This window comes from Raphanus sativus, chromosome 6, assembly GCF_000801105.2.
Source record: "Raphanus sativus cultivar WK10039 chromosome 6, ASM80110v3, whole genome shotgun sequence".
Classification (NCBI taxonomy): domain Eukaryota; kingdom Viridiplantae; phylum Streptophyta; class Magnoliopsida; order Brassicales; family Brassicaceae; genus Raphanus; species Raphanus sativus.
Window position 1 is genome coordinate 26,610,561 of NC_079516.1, and position 8,418 is coordinate 26,618,978.

General features: G+C 32.2%; 1 long non-coding RNA gene across 3 annotated transcripts; it reads left to right on the forward strand.

Moving 5' to 3' along the window:
- Positions 1-4,989: 4,989 nt before the first annotated feature.
- LOC108810424 (uncharacterized) lies at positions 4,990-7,493 on the forward strand. 3 transcript variants are annotated; one of them, XR_008935434.1, is made up of 6 exons: positions 4,990-5,559; positions 5,647-5,845; positions 5,985-6,066; positions 6,158-6,264; positions 6,728-6,829; positions 6,990-7,493. It is a non-coding gene; the product is annotated as an uncharacterized LOC108810424 (long non-coding RNA). The 3 variants fall into 3 exon arrangements; XR_001943089.2 differs by having other exon boundaries at positions 5,695-5,845; XR_001943092.2 differs by having other exon boundaries at positions 5,695-5,831.
- Positions 7,494-8,418: the final 925 nt, after the last annotated feature.

Here is an 8,418-nt window from a genome sequence, read left to right on the forward strand (position 1 = left end):
CCTCCCCTGACTCAGTTGGATTTTCATTTTCTTGGGTTTTAAAGTCTCTTAAAAGGTTCTGTATGGGCTTTTTACGAGTTCGTCTATATCCTTTCTCTCTTTTTTCTTTTCAACAAAACAAAAAATCTGCATTTCTTTTTCAGTGATTCATGAAAAGAATCAAATTCTCTCGTGACACACTTGGACATCAAAAATTCTATCATGACCCCTTCCTATTTAGTATTTATTTTTTATTTAAATTTAATTCAAAAAGCATCTAAAATAATAAAAAAACCTAAGGACTTCAACATATTTACAGATCCATACCACTCATCCAAACCCAACCGGGCCAATCCATAGTTCGACCCATGCCCGACTAGTAACCCGACCCGATCTCATTATTAACCCTAATTTTTTTTTTCTTCTTCTTCTTCCTTTTCTCTTCCTCCATGGATGTTTCTTTCCCCTTTAAATAAAATCAAAAATTTTCTTTAGATATTTACTAATTTTCTTTTTCTTATCCAAAATCGGTTAACCCATAGTGCTATTTAACCAATTATGTCTTATCTAAAGTCGAATTTCATCTTTTTCTTATGATATTCATGATAAAGAAAAACGCAGAGTATACTAGTACAACTAGTATAACTCCAACTAGTACAACTCAAACTAGTACAACTAATGCAACTCGATTTAATATAACCAGTACAACTAAAACAAATATAATTAATACTAATACATTGAGTACAACGCGTATAACTGGTACACCTAAACCTTTATACCTAGTACAACTTTGTAATTAATATGGTAATATTTGGTTTTTACTTCAGCATAAAAATGATGTAAGAAAAGTGGATGATGTAGAACCAATGAGACATATTGATCTAACCTTTCTTGCTTGCATGTGTCAAAATACATGAATAATTAGTTTCAAAAATATTTGATTTGAACAATGATTTGTTTACAAGTTGTGCTAGTTATACTAGTTGTACTATTTCCGAGAAAATGCATCTTCATATTTTTGCTTCTGAAGCCAAAGATGGTGGATGCAAAGCTTAAAAAAGTTACAGCAGATGAAGATTTAAAAAAATATAGTGCAAACGAATATGATGCATAAGCATTCATGTTTGGCGTTTGTAATACATCTATATATATAAAGTATGGTATACTCCCTCCTGGTGCTGCCACATAGGATGTCAGGTCAGAAATTCGAGTTTTCTGACGCTGACACGTGTCCACCCACGCAAAACGTTCCGTTTCATTTAAAGTGATGATATTGTGTTTGGGCTTGCGATTGCCTTCATGACATTATTGTGTTTCCTAAAGCCCAAAACTAAAGGTTAAGCTATTGAAACGCGTCGTTTTTAATTTTTTTTGTTCCATCCCGTTCCTTTTGTGCCGCTGAGATATCGGATGAATCTCTAGGGTTTACGAACCAGTTGTTTCATCTTCTCTCTAACGATCCAGGAATCCACCAGTTACAGATTCATTCCATTAAAGTCGTTCTTCAATTCATCGCCCAAGATCTACCTTAAATGCAGCTTTCGCTCTTGCTCTTGAGAGTCAGTGGAACTTCTAAGTATAAAAAAGTTAGCATCCCTATTCTCAAAATCATCCTATCAATCTATTGAAACAACCAAAGCCCTACACCCAACCTTTGTATTGTTTTAGGTGTCTGTAGTTAACTCTACTACGTATTAGGCTTAAGCCTCCGACGAGGCGATGACAATGAGCGAGTAGAACATTACGCACATTGACCGTATCAGTTAAATTTACTTGCTTTGATTTATGACGATTCAGAAGTCCAGAGAGAAGGTGTTGACGAATTCGATGCAACCATCACAAAACAGTAAGAATGTGAATATGTTTCTGACAAGAACTCTGTTTGGATCGGACATAAAGCTTAATATCTTTATGATTATATGATGTATCAGGTTCTTCTTATATCTTTGAAAGCTGGAGTCGAACTGAATCTAACCGCATCTTCACACATCTTCTTAACGGTTACCATTTCTGTTCAAACTTGCGTTTAAATTCTTCTTGATTATGAAGAGTTGATGATTCCTCCGTTTCTTGAAATGCTTATGATCCATCAGTGGAAGAGCAATCGATCATATGAGAATTAATTTCGTAGGGCAGAGAAAATGGCATGTGGAAGAAGCTTCATTGTTAAAGTAATACTATAAAGTGCATTCTCATTGAGTTTCTTACACCGTAAGTAATCTATTTCTCAGGTAACATGGCCTGTCTTGGGATGACCCAGTCAAGGTCACTTCTTCACTATTGCTTTCGTTTATTTTTGCAGAGGTGGAGCATGCAAAGTGCAAATTGTCTTACATTGAGAACACTTCTGGCGGTTAGTGTTCTATGGTATTATATCATATAATTTTGAGATATTACAGAACATATCTGCTCCTTATTTCAGTGAGTTAAATAAAGTTTTTCCATATGTTTCCACTAACACCGATACTATGATTGATTCCCGCACCTGTTATTTTTAAACAGGTAACTCATAAAGCTTCTCGCTAAACAGGTATCGTTTACACTCAAAAAAATTCTCTGTTGTTCAATCTGTGGTACTTTTTCACAAGATCTCATATAAGAAAATATTGTCAGTGGAAGTTTTCTGAGCAATTTCTGATATAGGAGGAGTTAGATTTTGCGTGGAGCAGCATATGATTTGGGGAGGATGTTGTTTCAACCGTGACAAGGAAGAATCTTGAGAGCTATGGTTTCCCTGCTTCTTGAATTGGTTCTAAACAAGCAAAAGAACGTCAAGAGAAAACGGAACCTTATGATCTGGTTGGACATGAAGGTAAACCAAATCAGCTTTTGACTATCATAACTGTTTTTTCTAATCGTATTAGTTCACTAAAACCGGGTTATGGTTTTGTTGTAATATTTTTAAGCTTGTGGAATGCAACTGGATCGTTTGGTGCAAGCAATTTTATTGTAAAACAAACCATGAGAAAAAGGTGGTCAAAGAAGGTGATGGAAGATCTAACTCCATTAACGGAGCTGTAATAGGAGAAACTTTAAAGCTTGCATCAACAACTCCTGCAACCAAGTTTCCCCCGTTAATTGTTATTTTTAAAGACAATACTATCAGTTTTTTTTTGAACACCATACTATCAGTTTTTTGTCTTTTTTTTGGCATTTATGAATTGATCCCAATAGTCTAAAAGCTTCCGTTCATATTGATAAAGCCTTTTCTTTTGTAACTTCCATTCACTAGAAATAAAAAAAAGTTTCAAATTTCTTCTTGATTTTTCATTTATGTTACAGATTAAAACAAATCTTTGGTACAAGCAGATGTTACTTTAAGTTAGTTTCAGCTGCGATTAGTTTAGTGTTTAATGTTGTTTGAAATGTCAATTTGATCTCTTCCTATTGCAAGTGGTGCAGCATCATCTATATCTACTACATATATGCTAAATAATTATCATAGTCAATTTACATAATATAACTTTGTATATATATATACCCTTTAATAAACAAAGGAAATACTTTTATTCAACAATAAACTATAATCAATATAGTTACATATATAATAAAATTCTTCTTCCAAGGATTATATTTTATAAGTTAGTCAGTAAATATTTATTTTTGGGACAAAAAGTCAGTTATATTTATTTCAAAATTCTAATCAATTATGTTGATATATAATAATAATAATAATAATACCTATAAGACAAACATGTATATATAGAAAAAATATAATCCTCAAATATTTTTAGTTATAATGAATAAGTTACTTATTTTATATTGTGTATATCATTAGTTTTAAGAAACAATGTATAAAAAATTAATTCATGAAACAAATATATAACTGAAAACAAAAATAACTTCACTGTACTTAACCCAATCAACTGCAATTTTAAGAAAATTTATGTGACTTCAAAATTTTCCGGAAATAACTTTAATTATAAGAAAAAGAATAAATATCGAAAAAATAATTATATTTTAAATGCATAGTAGAATAAATAGTTAAATGTTGTAAGAAATCAAATAAATCAAAATTTTAAAATATTTTGTATTAGTAGTTTATTTATTCGTCCGCCCATATGCGATACGTGTCACGGAAACTTATTAAAAGAAGAAAAAAGGAAAAAGAGTTAAAAGATATAAATAAAATGATAAAATAAAAAAGTTTATTACTGGTGAAAGGATCAGAGATAACAGTTGTGCAATCACATGTCATTATCTCTTTTTGAAAATTTCTTTATTATTATTTATTATCAAAAAACTCTTTAATTCCGATTTTGAAAACAGATACAAATATCTAATATTACCTTAATTGTTTTCGTATATTATAAATAAAACTTAAACATAAAACAAGAAACTGCAAATTAACGTCTTTACAAATAAACATGAAAGTATGTTTAATTTTAATGAATAGGTTATCATCTTTCGCAAAGCATTACTTTTTTTTTAAATATATCTTTTCAGATAAAATAGTTTATTTATGAAACAAGCATATAAACTAGATAGCAAATATCTTTAGACTGCTTATTATTTAGAATTTCACTAAACTCATCAACCATAATATTTAATCCATAGACTAAAGTAAACATTGAAAAAAGTAAATTATTATATTTTAAAATTATAGAATAATTAGATAATATATAATCTCTAAAATGAATAGTAAAATAAATTTAAAATTGTGGTGGAAAAGTTATAAAAATTATTGCTATTTTAATTATGATAAACTTACATTTTAAAGTAATTTATATTATTTATTTATTTTATGTCCGCCCGTAGGGCGGGTTTACCCTAGTCTATATATATAAAGTACATTTTAATCACTCCTAAGGCATGCCACCTATGATTCCATGTCATCAATTCGTTGTATGACGTTGCAGCACGTGTCTCTTTTTGTAATGCACGGCGTTTCATTAATGAGACGTTGGGCTCATGCCTTTTTTTGTTTGTTTTGATTACAGAGTTAGCCTGATACCGAGAGGCCCATATAAGTTTAAATTGCTGACACCAAAAACATTCTGCGATGTTCCGTTTCCTCTTCTAATCAGTTAAAAGCTGAGAGTTACAGATCAGTTGACTCTATCGTCTTCTTAACTCCAAAGATCAAAGTTATCGTCTTCTTAACACCAAAGATCAAAGTGAGGCACGATATCTGACATTAAAGGCATGTTTACACTCTGTAAAACGGTGTATCTGCACCTATATAAAGCTTATAATCCTTCACTTGAATATATAGATGTTCGTTTCTTCTCGATCAGACCAAGCGCTCTCTACTTTGCAGTTATATGGAAGCGATCTCTGCTCCACTTCAAAACCCTAATCCTATCCTCATGATCTCTCTGTCTCTCTCTCTCTCTTTCTCTCTTCTGGTCCTCTTTCTGCAACCACCTTGGAGATTCCGAAGCCTGCTTCCGTTTATGTAGAGGAGGTGCCGACTAAATCTCCAACGAAAAAGGTCCTCTGTGTCTGATAATGGAGGAGACGAGTCTGATTGGCCAACCACCACGACAGAGATCATTCTTTCAATGCTGAGTGAGTTAATGGAAATTGGGATCTGAAGCAAATCGAGGCAAACAGATCGGGATTCAGTGATAGTCGCTGGTTAGATCCTCTAAATCTCGAATCTTTATTTCAGTTATGTACTCATTTTATGTAAGCTTATTTCTTTGGTTTTGTAATAAGGTATAGGGAGATGAGTGATTGATTGTTTAGTGTGTGCTATTGCTTTACTTATAGAGGCAAAGAGGAGAAAGTGGCTTGAAGATAACTAAGAAACAACTACTAACTGTCTTTTCTCTTCGAAACCTCGATTATCCCATTGTGGGCATGGATGAAGCAATATCATCACAAGAATATCAACTCCTCAATTAACGGTGATTTCCATATCGTGCGTACTTTGCAGCTAAACATAATTTGATGTTTGACGTTTTTTTCTTGCAAGTCGTGCTGCAGTGATATGGTTCTTTGTGGCTTAATATTTTGTTCCTGACATGAATCCAGATTTTTTTGGTATTAAAAATCTACAGGTCTGTTTGAACTTTCAAGGTTGAAACATGGGTTTGAAGATGTTATCCAAGAGATTGAATCTGATGTCAGCTACTGGAGCAGGTGAGTTGGTTACCTAGATTTTACTTCATTCTTCTAGAAGTTCATATAGCTAGAGCCCCGGAGTAACTTTGTTTTTCCCTCGGATGGACAGGCGAAAATTATTTTCTACGGACGTACTTTTGGAGTAATTGGGCTGAAAAGAAAGAGCTTTATAGATCCTTTGACCAAGATAATTATGCATATTGTGTGTACGACAAGGTAAAATGACTATGCTTCTAACACGCTTAGTAACTATATCTCTGAGAAATAGGCTGATGAATCAGCCTCCTCTTTGATCTCCCTTCTTCTGTCTGCAACATAATGCTAGCGTTGTGGTGTTTCCTTCCCATTGATATTTATATTAAGCTTCTCTGATAAGAAAAGCTATTTCTATAACAAATTTAGACTGGTGCCAATGATTCTAAGGAGATGTTTGCCAAGTAACAGGGTTCTACAACCTTGGAACAAATATTTACTTTATGTTCCATGTTGTTTATCTATAGCTGTCAGTGACTTATCTTTACTTTATGTTTCCTGTTGCCTATCTATAGCTGCCAGTGACTGTTCTTTTCAATAGTATCATTCACTAATCGTTATATGCCTTGCAGGTTCTGGATATAGTCTTTAAAGATATTTGGTGGTGAATATATATGATTTTATTCCTTTTCATTTGGCGTTGCAGAACCAACCTGATGAAATTGAAGCAAACATTTCTCAAGGAGAACTGAGAAGGTAGCCTTAGAAGCTAAATATCAGAAGTTGGTGTCAGGTTTTGTATACGAAGGTATGAAAATGATCTTCAATTCTGAAATCTCATGAGATCTTAACTGATAAAAGTCTGAATGTTAAGTCTTCTCTCTGTCGTGCTGTGTGTTTCCTTCTTCTGTATCCTACATGCTTATAAATTGTATTGACGGGATGATGGGGTTGGATGTTCAAAACAGGATGGATAACGAGTAAGCAAGCTGCCGGGGAAGAGTTTCAAAGATGAAGACGATAGAAATTAATACACAGATTAAAAGGATAGTATGCAAGGTTGGATGAAAATGGTGAAGATACTTATAAAAGATTATTTGAAATGAAAGGTCATAAACTTACTTGAGGAACATGTCGAGAAGCTGTAGGAATTTGTAAAAAAAAACAGGGAAGCCCTAAGCTAAGTAAAACTAAATCAGAAATTCTTCAGATTCTAGATGAAGACAAAGAAAACGACGGAGTTTGTGGGCGGTGTGACAACAGTAGAGAGAAATAGAAAACAATATGGCATTAGGGATTTGACATATAAGACTGGAGTTAAAAATAGATATAGATGATTATGAGCTCTATAATTTTAGCAAGTGTAAAACGAAAAATGAGAAACTAGCTAGAGCAATAAATAAACTCTTATAGATAATGAAAAGTGGCAGAAGACACATATGTCAATGATGTTTTCATTTTTAATATGCAAACCATATGTTAATGATGCTTTGACCTTTTAGACAGAAAATGAGAAACCACATATATGAGAGTACAACAACGTAGGTAGCATAACTTGAGAGGATGAATACTAAAGAAAAAGTGGATTCCAATTCTGTGTAGATCCAGTAAAGTTCACTAATATTCCCACTTTTTTCATGTAGTTTGAACAAAACCAGTTAATAACGACATACCGTTTTTAATTTAAAGAGTAGCAGGGAGGTTGAAGTATGACTTTCATCAGGAGAAGAGAAGACCATCACATTTTAATTAAAACACAGACCAAACTATTCACACTAACAAAACGTTGTTTTGACTTAGAGAATATAAGCTTTTCCTTAACATATTTCTCTAGCTTGATCATTGCATAATTATTTGCACATGAAAAGAAACATTAATTCTATTTTATTAGAATTTTTCTTCGATAGAGTAATAGAGGTTACTGTCGTTTTAATTCAATCCAAAAATATTTATTAAATATAACAACATAATCTCAAAATTCTATTTATTTTTTGTTTGTTTATAATATCGTCTTCAATCCATAACTTTTTAAAAAATGCTTCATAAAATTACTATAAATTCATATAAAGTAGTTTTTTATAACTTCCCGTCCGTAGGACGGGCCGGCCCTAGTAAATAATAATTTAAGTGGTACAACTGGTTTAAATAGATAGTAGTATTAGTAATTTAATTGTGATAGCAGTTGAGTTATGTTGTTTTAACATTGGGTAGTAATCTATTTTGATTTTCCAAAACATAAATTATTCTTAAAATCTATTTGTTTGATTTAAATAGTTGTAAAAAAATTCCAAAAAACTAAGAGAAAGTTTTTCCACCACTTACCAATTTAGATACTTGACTGTTGTTTCATACGGAATACCCATTTTATCAATTTTTGAAATAACAAAATTGTAATAG